Raw genomic sequence first — 27,735 nt, 5'->3', positions numbered from 1 at the left:
TCATCTTTGTCGTAGACTCCTTTTTCAATCAAAATCTGATTCAGAAGAACTTCAGTACAGGAAACGAGATAATGACAGAGCACGGGTGGCTGAAGCAAGGGTCAAAGGTCTGGGTCTGCTTTCTTAGGCTTTGCCTCACTTTTTTTCTTCTTTCCTTCCTAGTTCTTCTTTTTCTTTTTCTTTTTCTTTCTTTTTATTTTCAAGGGTCTTCCCTAGATTATTATTCTTTGTTAATTTTCAACAGGTAGAACAAAGAGAGAAACACGCTTTACTCTTCGGGTAAAGAAAGACGAGCTATGTGTTACATTGCCTCAGTGGGTCCATGACTTTGCAACCAGCCCTGCAGTCCACGTGGACCCCGGACTTCTCTCTTAACAATCCAGTGGGCAGAACTCAGCTAACAACCAGGACCAGCACTCCTAGAGGACGTCCCCAGGACACTGCCTCCAGCCCCGGCAGCCATGGAGTCTGTTGTGAATGAGACACAGCCACGGAGGAGGGATTAAAAAGTGGCTGAAGAAGGGCATCACCAACCCCAAACCACCTCCAATCTAGAGCTCCCAGAATGCATCAGAACTCTCATACCACAGGGATGCCTGTATATGGTTTGAATTTTAAAAATATATTTAAATTTGAGTTCACTCTTGATGTAATGTGTAGCGTTTACTTCTTAGGTCATCTTGAGTTCCTTCCCCCTCAGTTATTTAGCCCTAAACAAAAGAACCCTTCAGACACTTTAATGGAAATGCTCCTCAACCAAGGGAACCCAACGTTACTCTTGGTCAGATGGAAGCAATTGAGAAAGAATATAAAAATGTCCTTTAAGTGTCATCACTATAGATACATATGTGCTTATTATTATTCATCGAGAACATATTCTAGAACAAGCAGTAATATAACTCACTTTCTCTCAGCATAAGTTAGGATGCTTTTAAGAAATAAGCATTCCAAGGGGTGCCTCGGTGGCTTAGTCGGCTAAGTGTCCAACTCTTGATCTCAGCTCAGGTCTGGATCTTAGGGTCATATGTTCAAGCCTCACGCTGGGCTCCACATTGGGCATGGAGCCTACTTTAAAACAATGGGAAACAAAAGAGAGAAAGAAGCATTCCAAACATACTAGGAAGAGATACAGAGGCAGTTCATTTCACAGGAAATATGGAAGACCAGTTCTAGTCTTCTATGACCACTGTTAGATTTTTGGAATAGTGTTAGTTTCCCTTTCAAGGTGTAGTTTTAGAAGCCATCACTTTTTCCTGGATGAAAAACCTTGAGTATTTTATAGGTAAAATACTTTCAGAATTCCTCATCTGAAAACGTGATAATGACGATGATGATGGTGATGTCTACAACTAGTCTAAATATGCTTCACAGGAGGAGGAACTGGTACTTGAGTACTAGCCAAGGAACCTAATTCTAACACCTAGATTCTGGAACTGTTGGGAGTTAGCATTAGACCGAGATGTACTGGATACCTAGCAAGCTAACAATTTGGTGGTCCTTAATCGGGTATTATTTTTTAAAAAATAGCTGTTTGACACTATCTATGGAAGATGTTGAGGGCTGAGATGAGAAAGAACAACTGCTGTCTATCAAATTCTATCTCCCCTTTTTTCTTAGCAGTTGGGCTCTTGCTAAACTACTCAAGAATTTACCTTCAGTGTCTCATCACCTCCCCTCCAAAGCAGCTTCTCTGTGGTTTCCTAACCCTGAGAGGAGTTCCAGAAATATCATTTTTCTCTATCTTTTCATATTTCCACGGATAGTTTAGAGCCCAGGAATATTCTAGTGCTCTGAATTACTGACACCCTAGGAAATGACCCAGCTGACCTCCCAATTTAAGCTGAGTCTGGGTAGGGCTTCCTCCCTGACAGCTTCCCAGCTGACCTGACCTTCCAATTTAATTTGATTCTGGGTGGGCTGTCCTACCAGATCAGTCAAATAATACCAGAGTGAGTGGCAACCAAAGTCTTTGGTGTTGGGGGTCCAGCAGAGACAAACAATAGCAGCTAATATATCAAAAAGATGAAAGCAGGGTTGAAAGTGAAAAGGGATATTCTTTGGAGCTGAGACTGGGGGACTAGAACCAAACAGAAGCAGGGCAGGCATGAAGGAGGAGTATCCTGGAACCCGGGTCTTGGGCAATGGCAGTAGATGACTGTGCCGTGTCTTGGCACTTACCAAGGACTCCAAGGTGTATCACCGTGTTAGGGCAACTTAAAGGTCGAGGAAGACAGACTCTATAGTTGGGAGAACTCAGTAAGATAATGCATGTAACGGTTCCTGCGTTTAGTGGGCCACTGCTCTGTAATTAATAAGCAAATGCTGTGATTACTACCTCTGCTGCCCTAATTACCAATGTCTCTCAAGTACAATTTGCTTGACATTCTTAGTCCTCTCAGAGAATACAATTCATGCTGGAGAAAGACATCAGTAAAGATCATGAGATTGGGATTCAGAGAGAGCCAAGTTCAAATTCCAACCCCATCACTCAGCAGCTACGTGAACTTAATCAATTCACGTAACCTGGAGCCTTGATTTTTCTATTTTTCAAAAATGGGGATGACAATAATGATTTGAAGGGATGTTGTGGGATTGAAGACAGCATTCATAAAGGGTCTGGCCCAGAAGAGTGGTCAGTTAATGACATTCATTAGTGTTATTATTTTCATATATTAAGTTGAAACTGTCAGTCTGGGGGTCTTCTTTCTGGGTTTGAAAGAAACGAATGAAGTTTTCCCACTTATATAATAATTAAAAAAAAAAAAAGGGACAGTTCCTTGGGCACTCCTGCCAGGAGAGGAGGTTATCAATGCAAACCCATTAACACACGCATTTTTTAAGTATTCAGATGATAGCAAGAAAACACCAGGGTCAGCACAAAGTAGCTTCAGTTTACTCTTGCAGTGTCCTTTCTTAAGGGGTGGAGGGAAGTGGGGAGGCCTAAATGTCCAGCGGGTTTGATTAATGGTTTGTTGTTGTTGTTTTTAGAAGAAAAACTTTTTTCTTGACTTGAGATTTTGGGATTTTCAAGTTCTAAATTGACGATCAGTGTCTTCAAAGATTAGAGAAGAATATTTGAACTTCCCAGATTGTGTGAAAAACTGTGGGAGTATTTCACATGTCTGTAGAATGATTAAAAAAAAAAAATCTCAGCAAACACTCACTCCTGAGAGACTGACAGAAACATGCTGAAAAGTCGGGTGGAAATCAACACACCCGACACCATCCAGAGACAAACACAGCTTCCAGGAGAAACGCTGGGACAGCAGCGGGTTCTGAGTGAGTCGCTTTTCTTGTGGGTGGAACCAGCGTGCTTTGTGGACAGGCTGCAGAGTATGTGAGCCAAAGCCTTGGAAAATTCACACACAAGCCAGCAATGCAACAGGTTTTGGCTGCGCACAGATCCAGCCTCCATGAGGAGTCAAGCACCAAGAGCTGGCACAGAGACACAGCACAGATGTTGGTTGGCGTGGTTTCCCGTTGTGCCCACCCGCCCGATCCTTCGGCACCCTCCTCCGCCCCAGGTGATGCCAGCCGCCTTCCCATCCTCTCCCCGCTCACTCACCCTGTCTCCATGAGGTGTCTCTGTGAGTCCCACAGACGCCTCCCTACTCTCCCTACTCTTTCTTTCTGCAAGAAAGAATGTTTGAAAAAAAAAATTATGTATGATTTCCCTGCCCCATGCAGCCCTGTATGCTTCATGTACGATAATTTGAAAAACATGATTCTCAGAGACTTCACTTCTCTGGAAAAAGAGAGCGTAGTGTGCTAAGGAAGGTAACTGAGGTCCCACAGGGGCTCCTCATCATGCTCCCTCGCGCATGGGAAACTTGAGTTCACCATTCGATTTTCCACTTGCAGCAGCGAACAGATGTCTCCCCAGCCCCCTCTGCTAAAAACCTAGAGCGCTGCATCCCAGGAACAGATTAAAGTAGTAGCTGGAAGCATACCCAAGCTGAGGATTTACAGATGTTCAATAAAACCTGCAAACAGCCCACCAAAATCCCCGCGCAGAGCTGGAAAGGGCACACATCCAGCTCGGTTGGAAATGGGTCCACGGTGAGGGAAGGAAACAAGAATCATAGCTGTTCCAGATATGCATGTCACAAAGGATGCTGAGGAACTCAAGCGCATCCTTCAAGAATAGCAACTTTTCAATCCATCACAGTCTGTTTCTGAACCTCAGAATTCTCATTTCGCCATTAAAAATGTTCAGTTTAGTCAGAGGATATTCCAGATATTGTACTGCCAAGGAACAGTGAGATGCACAAGCTGAGGCAAGCTTGGCGTGAGGCAGAGAACGCAAATACCCTGAGAAGTCGCCGGGTAGCCGATCGGAGGGCTCGGCACCAAACAGGCAACCCCGTCTTATTATCCTTCTCTCGATTGCCCTATTTGGACACATTTGTAAAAGCATTGCTCACCCCCACGCCTTTATTCCCCAAATACAGCAGATGGCTTCAGTGCAGTGTTTCAAATCAGATGTTAGGCAGAGACGAAGCCAGAGCCCAGAGCATCTGGGTTTTCCAGAAGCAGAACGCGGAGCATGTGAGAGGATTCAGAGATAACAGAGGGGAGAGATTGTTCAGGGTATTTACCAGGCCATTTTAGCCAGCGGGAGAATAACCCCCCAGACTTGTGTGATTATTCTTTCTTTAACTTCAGTGGGAAGAAAATGTGTGGGTTCACAAACCACCGTGAGGGTGGAAATTTTAGGTAAATTTCTTTCTTCACTACACACAAATACACACACACACAGACAAGATGCCATCACCATTTTTCTATCTACATTATTTTAAATGGAGTATTAAAAAGAGATATACATGAGGATCAAGATGGGGGAAAAAAAGAAATAATTCAGCTCAATGCAATGTTCATGTTTTTCAAAAACCTGAGTGGGTTGGGTTCAAAAGGACACACTACTGTCTCTGAAAATTATACTTTGTCTTTTTAAAGATTGTCAGGTACAGAGTTAGTTAAATTGTGAGAAGACACAAGGTGTAGAAATCACTTGATTTTATCAATATCTGAAAAAAGATTGAGGAATCGGAATGATGTCATAGTGTCCAGTTGGTTCCTCGTCAGCCTTGTTGCACGGCCAGCTTGTTAGTAACAATAACAGGCTGTGAGATCTTATGCATTCTATGAAATCTCAGTGACCCCACTTTGCTCATTTGTACAGTGAGGGGGTAAGCCCCATCTTGTACTGATATTCACTTACTTAGCATACTTAATACGATATCTTGCACACGAGTGCTGAGAAGTGATAGTTAATCATTATTCATAACAATACAAACTCCCCGTATCTGTCACTACTGTTCTATCAGTTATATCTAAACACTGGCTGCTTTAACTTAGAAAAACAGAGACTAGGCAGCTCAGACCTAGATCATGACCCTGGCTGGGCCCATGGAGAAATGGGGAAATGGGGAGAAATGGGGAAAGCAGGTGCTGACGTCATACCTCACTTCTAGGAAGTAGAGCGAGCCCACCATTATCCTATCCTCATCTGGTGCATTTTCTCATTTCACCAATGATTTCTCTTGGGGACTGTTTAGAATGGGAATATGGGCCTTAAACCTTTACTTCTTCCTATTTCTAAAATCTTTTTCGAACCTACCTAAAGATATGCGCTTCTTGGTCCTTAAAGTTATTTCAAAATAATATATACATTTGTGTGTTCCCCACTTTGAGAAGTAATGGCTAGTTGAAAAGGCCTAAGAATAAACCAATGGAAATTATAAATAAAGCTCGAGCACATAGGGTTCTACTCCCTGCTATTCTTTCTGTGTTTCCCTAGTGAACAGTATCCATTTCACTGAGTGTCTGTGCAAGCCAGAAAAATGAGAATTATCCTAGACATTTTTTCCCACTTTCACCTTCTCCTTCCCCCTTTTCTTCCTCATACCTTATCCAATAAGGTTATATAATGCCTTGCCCATTGTATATATTTGATGAATATTTGTTGATTCAATACCACTAATACCTAAAAGTTATATAGGGCTTACTACGTGCCAGACCCTCTTTTAAACATCTTGTATGTATTCGCTTATGTGATTTTCACAACTCCATCATCCCCATTTAACGGATGAGGAAAACTGAGTCACAGAGGGTTTAAGTGGCTTGCTCAGAGTTACATGGCTAGTAAATGGTAGAACTGCTTCTCAAATCCGGTCAGTTTAGTTTCAGAGTCCATGTGCTCAACCACTGTTCTTTACTGCCTATTTCAATCTTGAGACATTTATTTTAATCCTGCCACCAGAGTCACATATATTCATTCCAAGTTGAATAAAACAGTATATTGAGTATATTGTGTGTGTTTAGCTATTGTGTTTCTCTAGTCTGTCCTACAGATACTATTTTTTAAGTTTGTCTCACCTTCCCAATTAAGTAGGTGCAACCTGGGCCTCTAGAGTGGCATGGACACTAGTGTGGAGAAATATAAGGTAGACCCATCGCCCCTCCCTTGCAGGCTTATGGCAGCCCAGTTTCTCATACGCACACAAGTCAGCAGGATAGGGAGCAGCAGGAGAGAAGCATCAAAGGTAAACTGAGAGCAGCATATGAAGGGAAAGGAATACAGACTTGATTCAGTAACCTATTATGATGAATTTGAAGTCCACAGCAGGGTGTGAGGTGACCCAAGCTGTGTTTCAGGAAGGTCAGTTTGATAGCGGTGCAAGGGACAGAGTGGCGTGGGGATAGGCTGGAAGCAGGGATACCAATTTGTCAACTCATCCCCCAGCCAACTCTGCTGAGCCATCATGAGAGCTTCAAGCTGCGCAGTGCAAATGGGAATGTACAGATCAAGTTGAGAGATAACTTGGAGGTAGAATTGGCCTCTGTGCCTCGTTAGATGAGAAGGTGAGGGAGAGGAGACAAACGCATTCTCAGAGACAAGGAGAAAGGTAGTGTCAGTGGGTTGCAGTGGTGAACAAGATGCACATGGGCCTTGCCTTCCTGCAGCTTATGGTCTAGTGCAGACACACACTACACAAGTAAGTTAATAAATGATGTCAAGTCCTACAAAAGAAACCAATAGAATATGAGGTGGCAAGGAGGATAGGAGGTCTACATAGAGGCAGGAAAATAAGCAGCGAAGCCTTGCATCATAGAATCCAAGGAAGTAGCAAATCTCAGCAAGAAAGAGATGGTAACCAATATCAGACGTTAGGAGGTTATATGATTTAACCTTAGATGACCATAATGGCTTTGGAGAGCAGAACTGTAGAGTGGATGGGCTGAAACATCATGGTCAATCGGTTTGAGAATGACGGAGGCATGACAAAGCAGGGAAAATCAACCCATACCGTGCTTTGTGGAAATTCGGCAGAGGAAGAGAAATAGGGGTAGCTGGAAAAGGCAGCAGGTTTGCAAGGACTTTCCTAAGATGAGGGCAAATGTCAGTGCTTCGTGGCCTAAGGGAGAGGTGAAAACTGCAGAAGAGGAAAGGGCACAGAGGAAAGAGAAGAGAGGATTAAGAACAGAGTTGCACACATGAGTCTTGAGATGAGTAAGAACGCTTCACCCAGAAGACAGCGTGTCATCGGGGGGCTAAGAAGGTAAAAGAGCCAGGTGCTCTTATCTGAATACTGAAGGAGATCAGGAAGCAGCCTAGGAAATGCTCGCCTCTCCAGGTGGCTGCGTCTGAGAGACAACACCACCATCTTACAGAGACAGCTGCATACTAGGAGAGAATCCCGAAGTAGTCTGTTATTACAAATTCAATACACAAACGACACTTGCAAAGTCACACCAGCATTTATCTCAAGAAATCAATAAAAAGTATTAAGTGGTTCTGATTTTCCTTTTACTGTCAGAAACAGGAAAAATCTAGTAAGGTGTTTGGATAGACATTATTTAAATCAATTACTTACAAATAATTACATTTATTTTCAAGTACAACAAAATAGGAAAATCATTTCAATTGCCTGTTTTAGATGGATGTATTTCCACAGTGGGCAATGCATAAGCAGGAGGAAAAGAAAAGAGAAGGCGATAACATTTACTGAGCACCTACTGGGTGCCAAGTGTCTTGTTCAGATATACGATGCTTGTCCTCACCTAATCCGAATACCCTGTGAGGTAGACACTCTTAGAGATGAAACTGAGGCTCACACATGTTAAAGAGCTGTTCTCCTGAATGATCATTTTTTGATGTAACCCCGCTGACTTGTTTATGTCTAGAGAGTGGCTTGGTATCAACCTCTAGAACACCATGTTTGGCACCCCACCAGCATGGTAACCCCAGAGCACTAAACATTCCCATCCTCAGGATTTATAACAGGAAGGACCTTCATTTCACTCATAACCGTTTGTAGTATACATGGTCTCAGACATCTTTCTTGCCCACAGTCCTCTCTCTGGCAATTGCCTGGACCTTAGCCCTCATTGAAGGGACAGGCCCAGGTGGTTTTATTCAACACCTCTGCTCTTTGATCATAGCTCATGGGATATCCCAGAATGGAACATTTTATCCAAAGCCAAGGGCTGGTCAGCTGTTCTCTAACAAGACTCTAACTGACACTGAGAATGTACCAAATTGTGATGGGCTCTGGAACTAAGAACTATGTAGGTCTGAGGGCAAAACCAAAGCCATGAGTAGGTTCTAGCATGGGCCATGAGAGCAGCAAGCAAGAATAGAGAAGAAGCTGATCTGAGAAGAGAATGGAAAAGCAACCTAGAGAATGAGGGGTAAGAAACCACATAGCCTCGGGGAAAGAGAGATTATATCCATTCCTGACTCCTTTCTATTTGGGGTTTTCCTATACTTAATCCCTATACTTAACCTTTTGCCCATGATGTTGTCTAATGTACTAAAAAATTGCTCATTCAACACAAAATATTGCATTAACAATATAGCAACACTAGCTAACATTTAGTGCTATACATTCAAAGTGCCGTCCATTCATTAATTCATTTGATCCACACAGCAAGGTGTTAATTCTATTCTCACTTTACAGGTAAAGAAACAGTGATACAGAAAAGTGAACTCCACTGTAAATTCATTCCCTAGCACAAGTGGGACCCTACTTCCACCCCCAAATAAACTCTACTTTGCCTGTGTTTCTACTCAAAGTTAATTCAGGTCTTAAATCCAAGAGGGTTTTCCAGGCAGTTTAATTGGTAGAGTGGGAGTAATTCATTTCTTTTTCAACTGTAGCAACAAGTTGAAAATAGCTACAGAAAACAAAATTTATTCCTGAACCAAAAATTAAAACTTAATAATGCACAAGCAAATTGCATTGAGCTTTTATCACATTTTGCCCTTGCTGAACATTTTTGGCTTCAGCAGCTGCTCCATGAAATGTAACTGTCACTACAGTGAATAAATAAGCAACTATTGCTGTGATACAACTGCCCCTTCTAACAACATTAGGGTAAAGCCTTTAGTGAAACCACAGGCCAGAAGAGAGCTGCATTTTTGCTGAATACGGATGGGATTTTATGTGGTCTATAGCAATCCCCTGAGATTAGTGTATCTAGAAGGACGAATGAGCTTCATAGTGGACATTTACTATGTGGCCTGCCCAGGAGACTTTCCTTCTGGGAATTTTTCCAAACTTAACTCCATTTTAACTGTGTGATTCCTATAGAAGAACTGCCATTTTTCTCCAAGACCTTGCCTACCTGGCCACAGCCAGTCGGTCCAAGCCAGGCCAACCAGAGCCTTCCCTTGGGATTCTGCACATTGGACCCAAGACAGAGAATCAGTGTCTAGGAATGAAAGACTTAAAATGTAAAACTTGGGAGCTATCAGTGGGCCATGTATTCTACCACACAGAGGAAGGCAGCCTGCAGAGAGAATGAAGCTGACATTCAGAGACAAAAAAAAAAAAAAAAAAAAAAAAAAAATCTAAAAGCATTTGAATCTCTAGTTACAGTAGTTCCTGGTTCTAACTGTATCACTCTTCTCTCCACATTTCACTGATCAATCCTTTCTTGGATTACATAGGCCAGTAAACTCCCCTTTTATTTAATTGGCTTGATTTAAGTTTCTGTTATTCTAAGAGTCCTAATACAATCTTATCACTTATTTTCAAATTTTTGGTCATTTGTAAGGGAAAACACACTTTCTTTTGCACAAAAACTTGAGTAGCCTCAATATGTTTCTTTTTTTCCCCATGCTGTTTCCTCTAACCAGTATCCCCCTACTACACAGACTAGCCTTCCAATTTCATGATTTTTGCAAGTATGTTAGTATTAGGGCCACCACATTGCAGAACCTCAGGAGGGCCATTTGCAAATGTGAATCGCATCCTCTGGAGTTTCACAACACATAGTCATATTCAGCAGCCCTACTGATACCCAGTATGGATTTTTTTTTATTCTAAAGAGAGCATGACTGGCTTGTTTACTTACCAACGTTAGCATACAGTTTATGGAGAGCAAATGGCGGATGTGGCCTACAAACAAACCAATGTGCTGTATAAGAACAGAAACTTATATTCCACAACTATAGACTTACTAAGCCATCTCAAATGTGGGGTGCCAGTAGGAAAACAGTGCTGGCAAGGCCTGTGGGAGAATGAAGGACATTGTAGGCTGGAAGAGGCCATAGCAGAGAGTTTCATGGGTCATTCAGGTTCTCATTCTTGTGGTCAGAAGTGAAGGTGAAAAGGGAAACTTAGTCTTCATTCAGTAATTCTGCTTATTAGAAGTCATCTATACAATACTTTAGTCAAATCCCAATGGCAGGGGCCCTCTAACCACACTGTACTTACCATACCAGCTCAGTCTGTCCAGAAGAAAAGGACATGGGCACCAGAACTTCCACCATAGATATTCACAGATATCCTATGAAGAAGTCTTTTGTATTTTGCAAGCCTCAGATTACACATCAATAAAAGAGCTTTGGCGAAGTCCATCACACCAGGAGTCATGGCTGGGTCCCAGGAAGGGCTTGGAAGAGGCTATTCCTACAGCCCTTGCCCTTGTCAAAACTTGCTCGGGAATCAGGGTGAACTAAACCACAATGAATAGGTTTAAGTTGAATAGGTTAAAGTTGATGAAGCAGAAAAAAAGAGGAGCAGGGGCATGGTTCCACATTCAACACAGGGGAATGAACATTCTTAAGGCCTTTTTTCACAGAGAAAGCCTTCTTTTTATCTTTAGCACCCCACTCCAGGTAGTTCAGTGGTTCTCACATTTAGGGAGCAAAAAAGTATCTATAGCCTTGCTACTCAAGGTGTTGCCAGAACAGCTGCATCACTGCCAGCGGAGAGCTGGTTAGAAATGCAGGATCACAGCTCTCCCCCAACCCTGCTGACTCAGCATCTGCATTGTAACACAAGGTCCATGTGATTCACATGCACAGTACAGACAAAGAAGCACTGACTTGAGGTATTTATTGAAGATGCAGATTTCTAGGCATTGCATCTGAAAATTCTGATTCTGCAGGTCTGAGGATGGGCTCAGGGATCTATATTTTATTAAGTATCTCTAGTAATTTTTTTTCTGGATTTTCCTGGACCATACTTTGCAAAATACCATACCCCAAATTTCACTTCATACTGGTTAAAATGATTTCTTATTCTTTCAACATATTTGAAGGAGTAAGGAAAGGAGTAAGGAAGGAGTAAGGAAAGGAACATTTTCATTCTTTCATAAGTAGCCAATGGTCAAAGAAAAACAAACTATCAAAGTCTATTTCTGTCCGTTGCATATATCCTCCTTCTGAGCTAAACAAGCAATAGAAAGAGCAGGTGGGAAGACCAAAAAACGGGGAGCCAGAAGTGTGGGGAAAGTGGAACACCGGAGAGGCAACCAAGTGGAGAACACAGGGGAGAGAAGGGAAACAAAATGGATCATTGCCACAAGATCCATATCATGACTGTCATTAAGAATTAGAATTCACGTAATATGAAATAAACAGGACCTATTTGAAGCAACTTAAAACAGTCCTGAGAAACTTAAAAGAATATTTGAATAAATAGAAAGTATATATTATTCTTGGATAGGAAAAGGGTATTATAAACTAATCAGTACTCCTTAAATTAACCTAGAAATATTTTTTTCAAGTTGACAAAGTGACAGAAGTTCATGTGCAAAAATAAACATTGTAAGAACAGTCAGAGGAAAATGAGGAGTTATAGCTTTATCAAATATGAAAATACATTAGAAAGCTATGCTAATTAGAAAGTTTGCCATTGACACTAGTATAATCAGACCTAACAAATGTAGATATTTGGTATATTATAAGGTAAGTAATAATGTAATATAGTATATTTATTAAATAAATTTAATAAAAATTGTGGAATTATTTAATAATATTGAGCCAGTTGACTAGCCATTTGCAAAATTAAATTGTTGCTTATACAAAAATAAATTGCAGGGGCCTCTAGGTGTCTCAGTCAGCTGACTGTCTGAATTCGGCTCAGGTGATGATCTCATGGTTCTGTGAGTTCGAGCCTTACATCAGGCTCACTGATGTTACAGAGCTCACTTTGGATCCTCTGTCCCCCTCTCTCTCTGCCCCTCCCCCACTCACTCTCTCTTTCTCTCTCAAAAATAAACAAACATTAAAAAAATTTAATGGTCAACTAATCTTTGACAAAGCAGGAAAGAATACCCAAAGGAATAAAGACAGTCTCTTCAGCAAGTGGTGCTGGGAAAACTAGACAGCAACATGCAGAAGAATGAACCTGGACTACTTTCTTACACCAACCATACATAAAAATAAACTCAAAATGGATGAAACACCTAAACATGAGTCAGGAAGTCATCAAAATCCTAGAGGAAAAAGCAAGCAAAAACCTCTTTGGCCTCAGCTGCAGCAACTTCTTACTCAACTCCTCTCCAGAGGCAAGGGAAACAAAAGCAAAAATGAACTATTGGGACCTTACCAAAATAAAAAGCTTCTGCACAATGAAGGAAACAATCAGCAAAACTAAAAGGCAACCAACGGAATGGGGAAAGATATTTGCAAATGACATATCAGACAAAGGGTTAGTATCCAAAATCTATAAAGAACTGATCAAACGCAACACCCAAAAAACAAATAACCCAGTGAAGAAATGGGCAAAAGACATGAATAGACACTTCTCCAAAGAAGATATGCAGATGACTAACAGACACATGAAAAAATGCTCAACATCACTCATCATCAGGGAAATAGAAAACACAATGAGATACCACCTCACACTTGTCAGAATGGCTAACATGAACAACTCAGGCAACAACAGGTGTTAGCGAGGATGCAGAGAAAGAGCATCTCTTTTGCACTGCTGGTAGGAATGCAAACTGGTGCGGCCACTCTGGAAAACACTATGGAGGTTCCTCAAAAAACTAAAAATAGAACTACCCCACAACCCAGCAATTGCACTACTAGGTATTTATCCCAATGATACAGATGTGCTATCTCGAAGGGGCACATGCACCCCAATGTTTATAGCAGTGCTATTGACAATAGCCAAAGTATGGAAAGAACCCAAATGATCATCAACAGATGAATGGATAAAGAAGGTGTGGTGTGTGTATATATATACACACATATATACATATATATACACATACACACACACACACACACACACACACACACATACACACACACACACATATATATGTAATGTAGTATTACCCAGTGAACAAAAAGAATGAAATCTTGCCATTTGCAACTATGTGGATGGAACTAGCAAGTATTATGCTATGCAAAATTAGACCATCAGAGAAAGATAAATATCATATGACTTTACTCCTATGAGGAATTTAAGAAACAAAACAGATGAACGTAAGGGAAAGGAAGGAAACTCTTTAATATAGAGAGCAAACAGAGGGTTGCTGGAGGGATTGTGGGAAGGGGGTGGACTAAATGGGTAAGGGGTAGTAAGGAATCTACTCCTGAAATCATCGTTGGACTATATGTTAACTTACTTGGATGTAAATTATAAATAAATAAATAAATAAATAGGGGCGCCTGGGTGGCGCAGTCGGTTAAGCGTCCGACTTCAGCCAGGTCACGATCTCGCGGTCCGTGAGTTCGAGCCCCGCGTCAGGCTCTGGGCTGATGGCTCAGAGCCTGGAGCCTGTTTCCGATTCTGTGTCTCCCTCTCTCTCTGCCCCTCCCCCGTTCATGCTCTGTCTCTCTCTGTCCCAAAAATAAATAAATATATTAATTAATTAATTAATTTTTTAAAAAACGTTGAAAAAATAAATAAATAAATAGAATTTTAAAATAATAAATTGCAAACGGAACAAAAATTCAAATACATAAATAAGAAAGCACAAAAATACTAATATAACACCTAGATGAATAATCTTTATTATTACTCAAGAATGGGAAAAGCCATAAAGAAATTGCTTAATTTGAATGCATAAATCCTAAAAAGTTCTTTTTGACAAAAGTCAAAATAAAAACTGTAAACTTAGAAAAAAATTACAAAACATACAAGAGACTAATTATATGAAAAACAAAATAATCTAACAGAAAAATTGGGAAAATACATAAACCAGCCACTTTTATTAAAAGAGATATAAATGGTCAGTAAATATATGAAAAGATATTCAATATCATTCATAACTGTGGATCCTGAGAAACTTAACAGAAACCCATGGGGGACGGGAAGGAAAAAAAAAAAAAAGAGGTTAGAGTGGAAGACAGCCAAAGCATAAGAGACTCTTAAAAACAGAACAAATTGAGGATTGATGGGGCGTGGGAGGGAGGGGAGGGAGGGTGATGCGTATTGTGGAGGGCACCTTTTGGGATGAGCACTGGGTGTTGTATGGAAACCAATTTGACAATAAATTTCATTAAAAAACATTACATTTAAAAAAAACATATCACTCATAATTAATAAATGCAAATTAAAACAAAAATGAGATACCATATTTTACAGGCTACCAATGATTTTCATAGTTTTCTAATACTTAATCTTGAATCTCATACATCATTGGCAAGATTATAAATTAGTACCAATTTTGGGGAGGAGGCACTATGGCAATATTAATCCAAGTTGGAAATGCTATACTCTTTGACCAATGAATTTCACCTGTAGGGATTTATCCTACAAAAATAGTTGATATGTGTGTAAAATTATCTGTAGGATATTTGTAATAGCAAAAAACTAAAAACAACCTTCAATAGAGAATTTGATAAATGCATGATAGTACATCTATACCATAGACTTTCATGCAAATATGAGAAAAAACAGGGTGTATCTACGTCTACCTCTGTGGAAGGATGACGAAGAAATACTGGCTGAATGGTCAGAGGCAGTTCATTTCAGAGCAGGATATGTAGTGCCACCCTCGATTAAAGGCATGACATCCGAAAACAGACTGCCTACTTTGCAACCAGGTCTCCTACTAATGAACTCAATGACCTTAAAGAACTACTCAACCACACTGTGCTGCATGGTCCGTATATTTAAAATGGGAATAACACTATGCGCTTTAAGGGTTGTTGTGAGGCCTATACGAAATAGCCATGTAAATAATTTAGCACCGTGCTGAACATATAGTTAGCACCCTGCACAAGAAACTTTTCACAGCAGTTCTCTCTGGAAAGTGTGGCTGAGCTTAGAGTTTGCATGAGATTTTATTTTATACTTTTCTATTCTGCTTGATTTTCTTCAATTCAAACATATTACCTTTACAATAAAAACTTCTCAATTTAAATTTAAAGTTAAAGAATCCTATCAGAAATTGATTTTAAAAGACTGTTCCATGAGTATTTCAGTATTTGTCATATTATCAAGTTAAATTCCCCTCAAAATAAATGTCTATACTCTTTCCTCAAATAATAAAACCAAATGGCAGCTCTCTAGCATCTGTAAATCTCACACTACCCATCCAGACAGGAGGGCTGAATTTGCTTGGTGAAGGATAATAGCAGTGAGTCATAAGGCTTAAGTTGACTTATTTGTTGTTATAATAAACCATTATTCATTCATTCTCCAAAGTATATAAGACAGACTGACCTTGGCGGCATTCTTTAGAAGTGCGAAGACTATAAGCCAAATATCTAATCATCAGAATCAAAATCTGATTTCTGGATCATCAGAAAAATCGGCCTCTTCTGCTGCCAAATGATCCTCCTGCTGACCACATTTTCAGTCAATCAGAATATAATCCTATCACGGGCAGTGAGCGAGCGTGAGGATTGCATTTTGTTTCATAGCTGGTCTAAACATGATTACTGCTTTCATCACACAGCCATATCATCAAGTCAATAAGGATTTTCTATACTGACTTTTCATGTTGCACAGACTGTATAGAGGAACTTGGGTAATTCCAATTTGCTGCACAAAACCCAGCTCTTCAGAGAATAGATTAGTCCCTGTTCACCTTGGCTTGTTCAGGATAAACCACAGTACTACTCACCAGTCCAGAGTATATTTCTCTTATTCCAAACATATGAAAAGCTCACCAACTCTAAGTCCTCTTAAAAATAGGTTCCTCTTTTAAAAACAGACTTTCGTCTTACTCAAGCCATGATGCTGTGAAAATTGCAATATTGCATTTCATTCTTTGCACATCCCTATATTTAAAAAAAAAACCACAAAACCGTCTCCCCTTTTGAAACCCAGAGTTGCAGAGCACAGCAACTACTAGCCCAACAGGATTTTATGGAACCAACTGTCAAAATATTCTTCCAGCCTCGAATGTAAGCTCAGTCCCAACAGGACACAGAATCACATCTTTCTGCCCAAAGCTCCATGGCCCCAGAGCTGACTATGAAGAAATGAGCCAACAGTGCAGGAAAATAGTTCCTTGAAAAGTCTTGTGGCTTGTCATGAGAAGCAGAAAAAGTCCTAAGGATTTGTAAAAAGAGAAGAAACATGCGTCATAGTTATCTTTGTAAAATAGGTAACTATTTACAAGGTGTAAGAAATATCTGGAAGAAAAATAAATAGATCAGGAGTCATCACAACTACTTTTCTCTTACCACCAATTTATCTCTTGCTCCAAAAAGCATACAAATTTTACCAGGAACACAGCAAATCTTCTATACTGAATAACAAAATTTCCTATTGATTCCATGTGTCTGCTCACCTATTACAACCATTTCACAGAAAAACATCCAGAAAGCTATTAATAGTCACCATCTTTACTTCCTTACCCCCCAATCTCTCTTCATCCCATTCTAATCAGACTTCTGTTCCCATGATGGCACAGTAACTGCTTTTTTTCAAGTCACCAGTGAACTTTACATTACCAAATATAATGGTCATTTTTCTGATCTTATTCAACTCAACTTCCCAACCACCACCTCAGTGTAAAACTCTCTTCTTTTCTCAGTTATGACATTATGGTATCTTTGTTTTCCTACTAAACACAGGTGTCTCCTTCTTGGTCTCAGTTGCCATTCATCATCCTTTGCTTCCCTCTGAACCCTCACATGTCCAACACTGGGGCAAGACCTCTCTTTTCTATCTTCCCTTACCCCCTTGGGATCTCATCCAGTCCTATGGCTTCAAATACCACCCAAATACTGATGACTTCCATGAGAGATCCCTGTACAAGTATCTCCCTTAAACTCTAGCCAGATATTCAAACGTCTAGGTGACATTTCCACATCAATGCCTAGTAGAGATCTCAAACTTAATGTGTCTAAGCAAAACTCCTAATTTTCTGCCCCAAACCTGCTCCTCTTCCAGACTTCCCTGTTTCAGTAATGTCTTTATCATGAACCCAGTCTGTAAGCCAAAACCTACAATCATCCTTAACCTCTTTTCCTCATCACCCCTTATATCAAGTCCAATAATCTAACTCCATAGAATATCTCAAATGCATCCATTTATCTTCATTACCCCTCCCTCTACCCTAGCTCAAGACACAATTTATTTCCCTCACCTGACCTTATGCAATAGCCTCCTAATTGTTCTCTCTGGCTACCAAGGAAATCTTTTAAAATATTAATCAGATTGGGGTGTCTGGGTGGCTCAGTCGGTTAAGTGTCCGACTTCGGTGCAGGTCATGATCTCGCGGTTTATGAGTTTGAGCCCCGCATCAGGCTCCATGCTCACAGCTTGGAGCCTGGAGCCTGCTTTGGAGTCTGTGTCTCCCTCTCTCTCTGCTCCTCCTCTGCTTGCACTCTGTCTCTGTCTCTCTCTCTCAAAAAAATAAACATTAAAAAAACTTTTAAAATATTAATCAGTTCATGTTTCTCCCTTGTCTAAAATTTTCCAGTGGTTCTCTATCATTCTTAGAGAAATATCCAAACTTCTTATGCTGCCTTCAATGCCCTGTATGATTTGGCCCCTGACTTGAATGAGCTTATCTCTCTCTCACTCATTGCAATCCAGGCATGCTGGCTCTTTTTCTAATCCTTGAACATACTGAGCTTTATCTCACTTCAAATGTTTGCACAAATAATGTACTCTACCTAGAAGCTTCTTCCTCTGAATCTGCCATGGCTGGTTTCTTCTGGTCATAATAGATCTTGGGTTAAATGGAATCACTCCAGATTAACTTCTCTGACCACATACCTAAATAGTCCACCGATCCAATCTCCTTTTGTCACTCTCTATAAAAACCTCCTACTTTATTCCTTCATAACACTTCTAACTGTCTGAAATCACTATTTTTAGAAATTGTCTATTTTCTACCCCACCCCCATTAGAATATACACTCCATGAAAACAAGAACCATAGGCATTCTGGATCCCTACTACACAGAAGAATATTTGGCACATAGTAAGAACCCAATAAAATGTGAGAAGAGTTAACAAATAAATGAATACCAAAGACAGTGCAAATGGAAGCTTTGCTTCCATTCATTCAACCATTCCAAATATTTATCAGGTGCTTTGTTGTGATGTCCAAGCTGGATACAACAATAAGCAAATGTTCCTCTGCCTTTGAGAAGGAGCATCCCCAAAACCAAATTCATCAAGAACTACCAAAGAAGAGCCACAGGAAGTAGATAAACTAGAAGGAAAGTGTATAGATCTTGGTTTTTGTGACATCAATCACTATCTGTGGGTATCTACAAAAGTGAAAAAGTAGGCAGCTTTCAAAGAATGTGGAGGATGAAAGTCAGCCTGGAATAATCAAGAGATAATTATTATAGAAAATAAAATTGTTGTAGAAACAAAGTAACCCATCTGTTTAGAAACTGAAAAAGGAAGAATTAAGAAGGAAAAATATAATAAAAATAAGAGGTATTTTTGAGCTTGGTAATGACATAAACTGGACAGATATGAAAGAAGGAAAGGCAAGAAAAGAGGAGAAAAGGCAGGGAGAAAGAAAAGGATGGAAAATAAAATGAAAGACAAAAGAAAGGAGAAAACAAGAGTAGCACAGAGAAAAAGATGTAAGGGAAAGCAAAATGAATGTGAGTCAGTAATCAAAGATAGAGGCTGGGGAGACCATAAAGTCTGATAAGAGTCAGAGAGAAATTGGGTATGAGTTGGAAGTTCCACTCAACTTGGAGCATTCCAAAGGCATGGACTGAAGCTTACTTTGTATTCCCAGTTCCTAGTGTACCTGATTGTTAAGTTGCAAGTTGTCACTGAGGTTCCATGATATGATGGAAAATTCCAAACTGAGATAACAACTCACAGAAATTTCAAAGTGGTGCTATATTAATCAGCTCAAGCTGCCATAACAAAGTATCACAGACTGCGTATTTGAACAACAGGAATTTATTTTCTCACAGTTCTGGGGATAGAGGTTCAAGATCAAGGTGCTATTAGTGTTAGTTTCTGGTGAGACCTCTCCTCCTGTCTTGGAGAGGGGCACCTTCTCACTGTGTCCTCACAAAGCCTTTTCCCTGTGTACATGAGGAAAGATGGAAAGAGTCCTGGTATCTCTTTCTCTTTTCATAATGACACCAGTTCTGTAGGATTAGGGCCCCATCCTTAGGACCTCATTTAACCTTAATTGCCTCTTTAAAAGCCCTATCTCCAAATATAGTCACATTCAACATGAATTTGGGACAGGGGGAGGACACAGTTTAGTCCACAACAGGCACCAAGAACCAGTTAGATAGCTCTAAAACTCTCAAGGGGAAAATCGATGCATTAAGAAAATGGAGATAAAAAGATGTATGAGACGGTATTCTTTGGGAAAACTCTGGAGGTGATATACTCTCTGCCTCCAAGGGTTGTAGAGGAGCTGCCTGACCTCTCAGCTCAAGCCTAGCAGGAGGGGCTTCAACTTGACCATTGAAAGATGGAGGTGGGGTGCTTGGGTGCCTCATACAGAGCATCTGACTTCAGCTCAAGTCATGATCTCGCTGTTTGTGGGTTCAAGCCCCGCACTGGGCTCTGTGCTGACAGCTGAGAGCCTGGAGCCTGCTTCGGATTCTGTGTCTCCTCTCTCTGGCCCTCCCCCACTCATGCTCTGTCTCTCTCTGTCTCTCAAAGATAAATAAACATTAAAAAAATTAAAATAAAGAAAGATGGAGGCCTTGTCGTGTGTACCCTATATTTCAAATTAAAAAATAATTTTTTTTAAGAGAGAGAGAGAGAAGGCATGTGTGTGTGCGTGTGTGTGTGTGTCGGTGTGTCTGTGCACACGCGCATGTGCACATGTGTGCAGGGGAGGGGCAGAAGGAGAAGGAGAATCTTAAGCAGGCTCCACATCCAGCTCAGCACTGAGCCTGATGCAGGGCTTGATCCCACGACCAGGAGATCATGATCTGAGCTGAAATCAAGAGTAGGATATTTAAGCTACTGAGCCACCCAGGCATCCCTGTGTCCCCTATATTTCTGGTGCAAAGCCTAGGAGAATGGTCTTTTTTTAATTTTTAAAAATGTTTATTTATTTTTGAGAGAGAGAGAGAGACACGGAGTGCAAGCAGGGGAGGGAAAGAAAGACAGGAAGACACAGAATCTGAAACAGGCTTCAGGCTCCAAGCTATCGGCACAGAGCCCGATGTGGGGCTAGAACGCACAAACTGAAATCATGACCTGAGCTGAAGTTGGACACTTAACTGACTGACCCACCCAGGTGCCCCTCCAGGAGAATGGTCTTGATGCATATCTGAAGAATCTGGAAATGAGAGGTGTGCTCATCAGCCTGAGGTGGTGTAAGGTATTATAGAGGGCTTTCTTTGAGAAGTAACTGTACCTCCACCAGCATCAGGGCAAAGAATACATAAATGTTTCCCACATGGGGGGAATACAGCCCGGAGCTAGTTTATGTGCTGCCCAAGAGGACCACATGGAAGGGTAAAGGATGCCAACAGAGAGAGTAGTATCTACGTTGAACCCCTGGAAAGCTAGGGGCTAAAGGAGATATTGGCTACCAGGAGAAAATGTACTCCTCCAGCTTTTAATTCCAGGGTCCCAGCAGAGAGGCTCCTAAGAATCCATGGAAACCAGTGCAAGGAACTCAGCTTTGAATAGCTGAGTCAGAAAATGAGCCCTGAAAATGCAAAACTATCTTATGATAGTACCAGTCAAGTGAGAACTTTCCATTCTCACTTTTCCCACCTGCCCCTTTGTGCTCCAAGAGTAAGGGGCCAGAACCTACAACTAGCAACCTAGGAAAGAAAGCACAAAAGAAAAAGAAGGAAGTATACTGTAGCTCTTAACAAGGCAGGTCAATACCCACCAGAAGCTTGGGGAAAGGAGAATGTTTAATTCGAAGTCAAGTTAGGTTTACCAAGCATTCTAGTTATGGAATTAAGATTACAAAAGTCATGGAGTTTGCCAGAGTTTTTATTCTGTGCAGGAAAACAACATCCATATCTAAAAAATTTCAAGGAACAGTAGTAGGAAACCTAGAGGTGCCTACTGATTACATCTCATAAGTCATGCTTGTTCAGCATATTGGTTATGCTAACATAGGGCCGGCCACACAGGACATTCAATACACTTTTTGATCAATGTAAATAAAATCATTTTAAAATACTGGCTAACTCATATAATATTTAATCTGCTTCACTTATGTACTTTAATGTTTCACTGAATGTTTACAATCGCTCTATGATTGATGTAGGCACTATTATTATCTATATGAATGGGGAAATTGAGGCACAGACAAGTACCCTAAAAACAAGGATCTGTGTATTGGAAGCTCCACTAGACATTGAGCTTCCAGAAGGAACAGAACACAGCTAGGAAGGAGAAGAGTCAGGATTCATACCCAGGCAACATGTCTCTGGAGGCACTCTCTTTACCTCCATCCTGGTCTGCCCTCTCAAATTAGCAAACATTTTGTTGGCTGTCTACTATGTACCTTATGTTGTATATTCAACAATGGTAAGCCAGATACAGCCCTGTCCTCAAGGAATTTACATTCTAGAAAGGAAAACCAAATAACAAACATGTAAATACATAAATACAAGAGCAATGCAAGAAATAAACAGGGTGCTATGGTGGAAGGTACGCACAGGACCACTTTTAGGTGTGTAGCCAGAGAATATCTCTCAGAAAAGGTGACATTTCTGAGTAAGTGTGGGAAGGAGCAAGCCAGCCATAGCAAGAGGGGGATTTTTAAAATCAAGTAAAAGAGCAGATTTGCCACTGATCTTGTAAAATGTGCCTTAAATGGAACGTGATCTGACAGAGGTTAAAATGTGATATGCTTTGTGTCATATTTTAAGAAATGATATCAACATTTACTTAAGAACAAACCTCCATGTGCGCAAACCCCTCCTCCACCCCCAGGCAGAGGCTGAGATGGGAAATGACTTGGGCTAAGCATTTAATGAGCCGTTAGGAGGCTCCTGATGGGTCCTTGCTCTACCTGCAGCTAGGTGAGCATCTACATGACATATGTGGCTCAGGGGTAGCTCTTTTTCTATTCCTTTTGGACCAAAAGAAACACAATTTAGGGGCACCTGGGCGGCTCAGTCGGTTGAGTGTCCGACTTCGGCTCAGGTCATGATCTCACAGCTTGTGAGTTCAACCCCCGTGTCGGGCTCTGTGCTGACAGCTCAGAGCCTGGAGCCTGCTTCAGATTCTGTGTCTCCCTCTCTCTCTGCCCCTCCCCTGCTCACACTCTGTCTCTCTCTCTCTCAAACATTTAAAAAAAAATTAAAAAATATTTTTAAAAAGAATTTAAATGTGGGAGAAGAGAAGAAGGAAGATGAGTTAAACTCCTCTTATGCTACATAAAACAGTGAGGGGTACTATCATCCTAACACCTCAACTGGTGGATACAAACAAGTGGGGCAGGTATGAAAGTGTTTCTTGCTGAGTTGCAACCATACTGTCTCAGAGAATTAACAGTTGACCTTGAGAAGTGTGCATGTGTGTGTATCTGTCTGTCTTTCTGTCTGTATATATGTGTGTTCCAACAGCTTGAATTTTGAGAAAAATAAAGAAGTATGTTTCCATCTCTACCCATTGGACAACCTCCTCAGTGACCAGGTTGGGTGTTCAGGTAGACTCTGGACTGTCTACACAGACTCAGAGTTTCGTATATATGAGGCTACAGGAGGGAGCTATTAGTCCAGACTGAGTCACTCACATTTAAGAACTGGGGATGGGGATTAAGATCCTCTGTGGATGGCAGGTGCATAGAGAGTCATGTGGTGAAGATTAGAAAAAAGGACACACTCCTGCTGAAAAGCCTGACTTAGAAACAGTGCAAAATTAATAACTAGGGAATTGACAAGAGAATTCCCATCTAAAGATGGGTCTGCCATGAAATACGGTATGGGAAAGGTCGTATATAGGCACAGCTTTAAACATCCTTGTAGTTAATCATATACCTGGCAACCCTGTGAGACAGTCCTGCAGAAACAAGAGATGGGCAGGCAAAGGAAGCTTGGTAGGCCACATTCTCACTCCTCTGTGGCTGCACCAAGGGAGCTGCTTCCTGTGGAGGGAGGTACAGTGGAAATGCTAGGAGCAGGGATTTCAGGCAGGGGCGACTGCAGGGGTGGGAGGGCTTGGAGACGTGCGGGGAATGGAAGGAGTACATGATGATAGGGTGGGCAATGTGGCAGCAGGTATGAAATGGCCCCTCTTCCTTCCTCTGTCTTCACAGGAGGGAACTCTACGGGGGAAGGAAAAGTGGACTCTCAAGTAACAGAACCCCTGACCATGTTGGAAGCCTAAAATTCTATGTGCTGTCCACTTTGGCCCCCTCAGGCCAATGTAGCTATTCCTTTTGTACGTAGTTCTTCTCTGGTAAGAAGCCAAGTATTGAAACCCACTTCTTCCCAGGGAGACAAAAGCCCACTCAGGCCTCCAGCATTGGCTGGGCACTGCCAGATCAACGAGCCCACCCAGGGGAGAGTGGGAAGGTTGCCTGAGGAGGCTTTGCTTTTTAAATGCGCCTTTTCTTTGTATCCAGGCAGGAAGGAAGCCAATAATTTATGGCTCTCCATGCTATGGTATGTTCATGCCTGTGCATGTGTGCGTGTGATAGAGTATTTCTTCTGTTGTTTGTTCTTCTCCTGTTAAGAATGTAACGGACTGAGTCCAGGGACTTCTGAGGGTTGTCATGCTGACCCTGGGTTTTCTCTAATGTGGTTTTCTCAAATAATTTCATTATTTGCCAATGGTGCCATAGCTACTGCTGTGAATAACAAGTTCATATTTCTCATGAATGGGCCCATCTCCCATAAAAGTATATTAACAAAGGGAAAGTACCCATTCATTAGTCCTATTAGCATGATTTGAAAAACCTGGAAGGTAAACAAATGGAGACTTCTGTACATTAATATTATTCTTTGTTCTACAAAGGATTTATACTTATGTTCTGGCATCTTGCAGGTCTGTTCTCAGCCTCCCTGTTTCAAATCAAATGCTGTCAAATTCTACCTAAAGCTGTCTACACTCCTCAGCCTCAGGGCCTCTAAGTCCTCACACATCCCCTATGGTGCCAAGTACTCTGGTGGCACTCAGCAAAAAACATCACAGTCTTAACCGCGGTTAGATTTTAATTTCATTACTTTGGACTTTAACCTGCCCTCTAATTAGACAATGAACTGAGGAAAATCTAATTACTTTTCCAATATTCCTTCATGTGGCATTCTTGATTATTGCCATGTCACATTTGGCAACTCACAGAGACTTCCTGAATGTGAATAACAGTCATCCTTTTCTAAACAAAAGCTGAAGTAATGCCCTGCATCAAAGGGTGGAAAGGTTTTGTATTTGCTTTGTCTGTTTGTTTATTTTGTTATTAGAATTGGCTCTGTAGGTCTCACCCCTACCATGAGATTAGTCAAGTTTAGGCTGCTCGAGTAGCCAAAGGCATTTGCAACACACTACAATTGGCCTCAACCTGTAACAATTCTCTTTTGCTTTACAAGACAGACATACGACCTTTCCTTCAGCCAGGACTGACTGGGTAAATGGATTACTTGATTGACTGGGTATGACAGTGCTGTTGAGAAATGTACTTTAAATATATTTGGCAAGTTGAAAGTGGCGTGCTCCATTAGGATACAATTATGCTAACCGGGGTTGTCATTCAGTAGGGAAGCAGTGCTGCTATAATGATACGTTGTAAAGAACTGCTTGGGTCCTCCAGGTGGAAATGGCCTTTCAGTGCTGAGACTTGCGGGACGTTGTAGAAGGCGTGGACGACATATAAGCTCTGCTACTTACCCATCTCCTGTGACTGCTTTTATGAGGAAGGCAAGAAAAGGAACTGGGACCCCTTCTTGTTGCTTGATTGACTACCACTGGCCTTATGAATAACAGACAAATGGGAGAAACAAGGAAATCAATGGCTTAGGTCTGAGCTTTCACCCTTTGCCTCATCATTTAAGTCTTCTCTACTCAAACTCACCACTGTCACAACAATTGCTGGAGTGAAAAAGGGGGTCCTTGTGCGACTTTGTATCAGATTTCTGAAACAGATTTCATAAAGAGCCAAAGAGATAGTATCGATAAAGATGAAAAACAAACACTATTGGCCCAAAAAGGAATTTAAATAGCTGCAGCAACAACAACCACAACAAAAAGAACACAATTTCTCACCAAATGTTTACAGACATTTCACAGCCCCTCTACCTCATTTTTATTAAACTATTTAAAGCGCTAGATTTACTTTGAGAGAGATCCCATGCATTTGAAGTCTGTGATCCACCAACAAAAACTGCAGTGAGAGGATTTCTTGTGCAGAATGGGAAAAATGTTGAGCAAGAGACCCGATCCTACCTGGTACTTCAAAAATCCTTTTCCTTCTCTGCTTTTTCTGAGATGCAGGGTGACTGTCTTTTGCTTCTGGGGAGGGCAAAACACAGAAAGGAAACAAGTCCAGAGGAAGGATTATCTTGGATACAAACCCTTTTTCTGGGATACTAGATAATCCAGAGTGCAAGCTGGTGCAAGACAGCTACACATTAGTCAGCTTCTCTTTGTGCCTATAAATGTAGCCCTCTGCAAGTGGCATGGAAGAATTAAACCACAAAATCCCAACAGGACAAAGTGCAGACAATTTACGAACCAGATATTGCAGCTAGGGAGAGATCTCTGATAGTCTTACCTAAGAAGCAATTACAAATAAAAGGGTTTCTCACTAGTGGAAAATTTTTTTTTCAGGAGGCACATCAATCAGAATGTTTTTCACCAAAAAGCAGAGAGATGTATAAACCTCTTCTTTCAGCACATCATTGATAGCCGAAGCAGACATATTTGCAAAATTGGATGAGCGCACATCTCCAAAGCCACAAGGATCGTTGCAATAGGAAAAAGGGGATAAATAGCTAGAGCTAAAAATACATAGTTGATGAAGTCTCTGTGCTCTGAAGTCCTTAGCCAGGGGGCAGCCTAGTGAGAACAAAGAGTGTCAGTTTCAGAGCCAGGTGAATAAGAATTCAAAATAGGCTTCTAGGATTTGGGGCAAGTTTTTTAACATCACTGAGGCTCAGCTTCCTCAGTTGGACGAAGAGGATAGTATCTGCATCCCAGAATTATTACAGAGCCAGTATATAACAGATGCTCAACAAATATTATGTCTCTAATCCCTTTTTTCCCACAATTAGAGACTAAAAATAGAATAGCCAAATTTCCCACTGTCTATACAAGGTAATGTGTGATAAAAACCAAGAAAAGACAACATGACATCATTGAAAAGACAATTTTCCCTGGGAGGCAAAAGACCTGAATTCACCACCTGTCTCTATCCATTTCTACTTCTGTGATTCTGCTCTTCCGACTCTCTGGGCCTCCAATTTGTCATCTTAAAACCGAAGATATTGGACTAGATAATTGGCCCCTATTGTTTTATTTTCCTGGAGGTTGTTATTAGTAATGTCTGAGCCACTGAAGAGGTATTAACTTAAAGTCCAACACTTTTGTGTTAAAAGCAGCAATATATAGATGATATAGATACAAAAATCCTCAACAAAATATTAGCAAACCAAATCCAACAATACATTAAAAAAATCATTTACCATGATCGAGTGGGATTTATCCCTGGGATGCAAGGGTGGTTAAATATTTGCAAATCAATCAATGTGATACACCACATCAATAAGAGAAAGATAAAAAAAACATATAATCATCTTGATAGAAATGCAGAAAAAGCATTTGACAACTCCAACGTCCATTCATGATAAAAAGCTCAACAATTAGGTTTAGAGGGACTATATCTCAACATAGTTTTTCATTTATGAAAATCCTACAGCTAACATCATAATCAATGAGAAAAACTTTTCTCCTACAGTTAAGAACAAGACAAGAGTGTCCACTCTCATAAATTTTATTCAACATAGTACAGGAAGTCCTAGCCACAGCAATCAGACAAGAAAAAGAAGTAAAAATGCATCCAAATTGGTAAGGAAGAAGTAAAACTTACATTATTTGCAGATGACATGATACTAAATACAGAAAACCCTAAAGATGGGACCAAAAAATTCTAGAACCAATAAATTACT

The 27,735-nt window shown here is 40.8% G+C and overlaps 1 long non-coding RNA gene across 3 annotated transcripts in view; it reads right to left on the bottom strand.

The window, feature by feature from the left end:
• Positions 1 to 27,735, bottom strand: part of LOC122228094 — a 70,648-nt gene that overhangs the window by 619 nt on the left and 42,294 nt on the right. The window contains exon 3 of one of the 3 annotated variants that reach the window (XR_006206413.1): positions 905 to 1,068. The exons of 1 other annotated variant lie outside the window; for it this stretch is intronic. This is a non-coding gene — a long non-coding RNA (uncharacterized LOC122228094). The remainder of the gene's footprint in view (positions 1 to 904; positions 1,069 to 27,735) is intronic. One more of the 3 variants, XR_006206412.1, reaches the window with a different exon arrangement.

This window comes from Panthera leo, chromosome C1, assembly GCF_018350215.1.
Source record: "Panthera leo isolate Ple1 chromosome C1, P.leo_Ple1_pat1.1, whole genome shotgun sequence".
Taxonomy (NCBI): domain Eukaryota; kingdom Metazoa; phylum Chordata; class Mammalia; order Carnivora; family Felidae; genus Panthera; species Panthera leo.
This window is presented reverse-complemented; position numbering and strand designations above follow the sequence as displayed.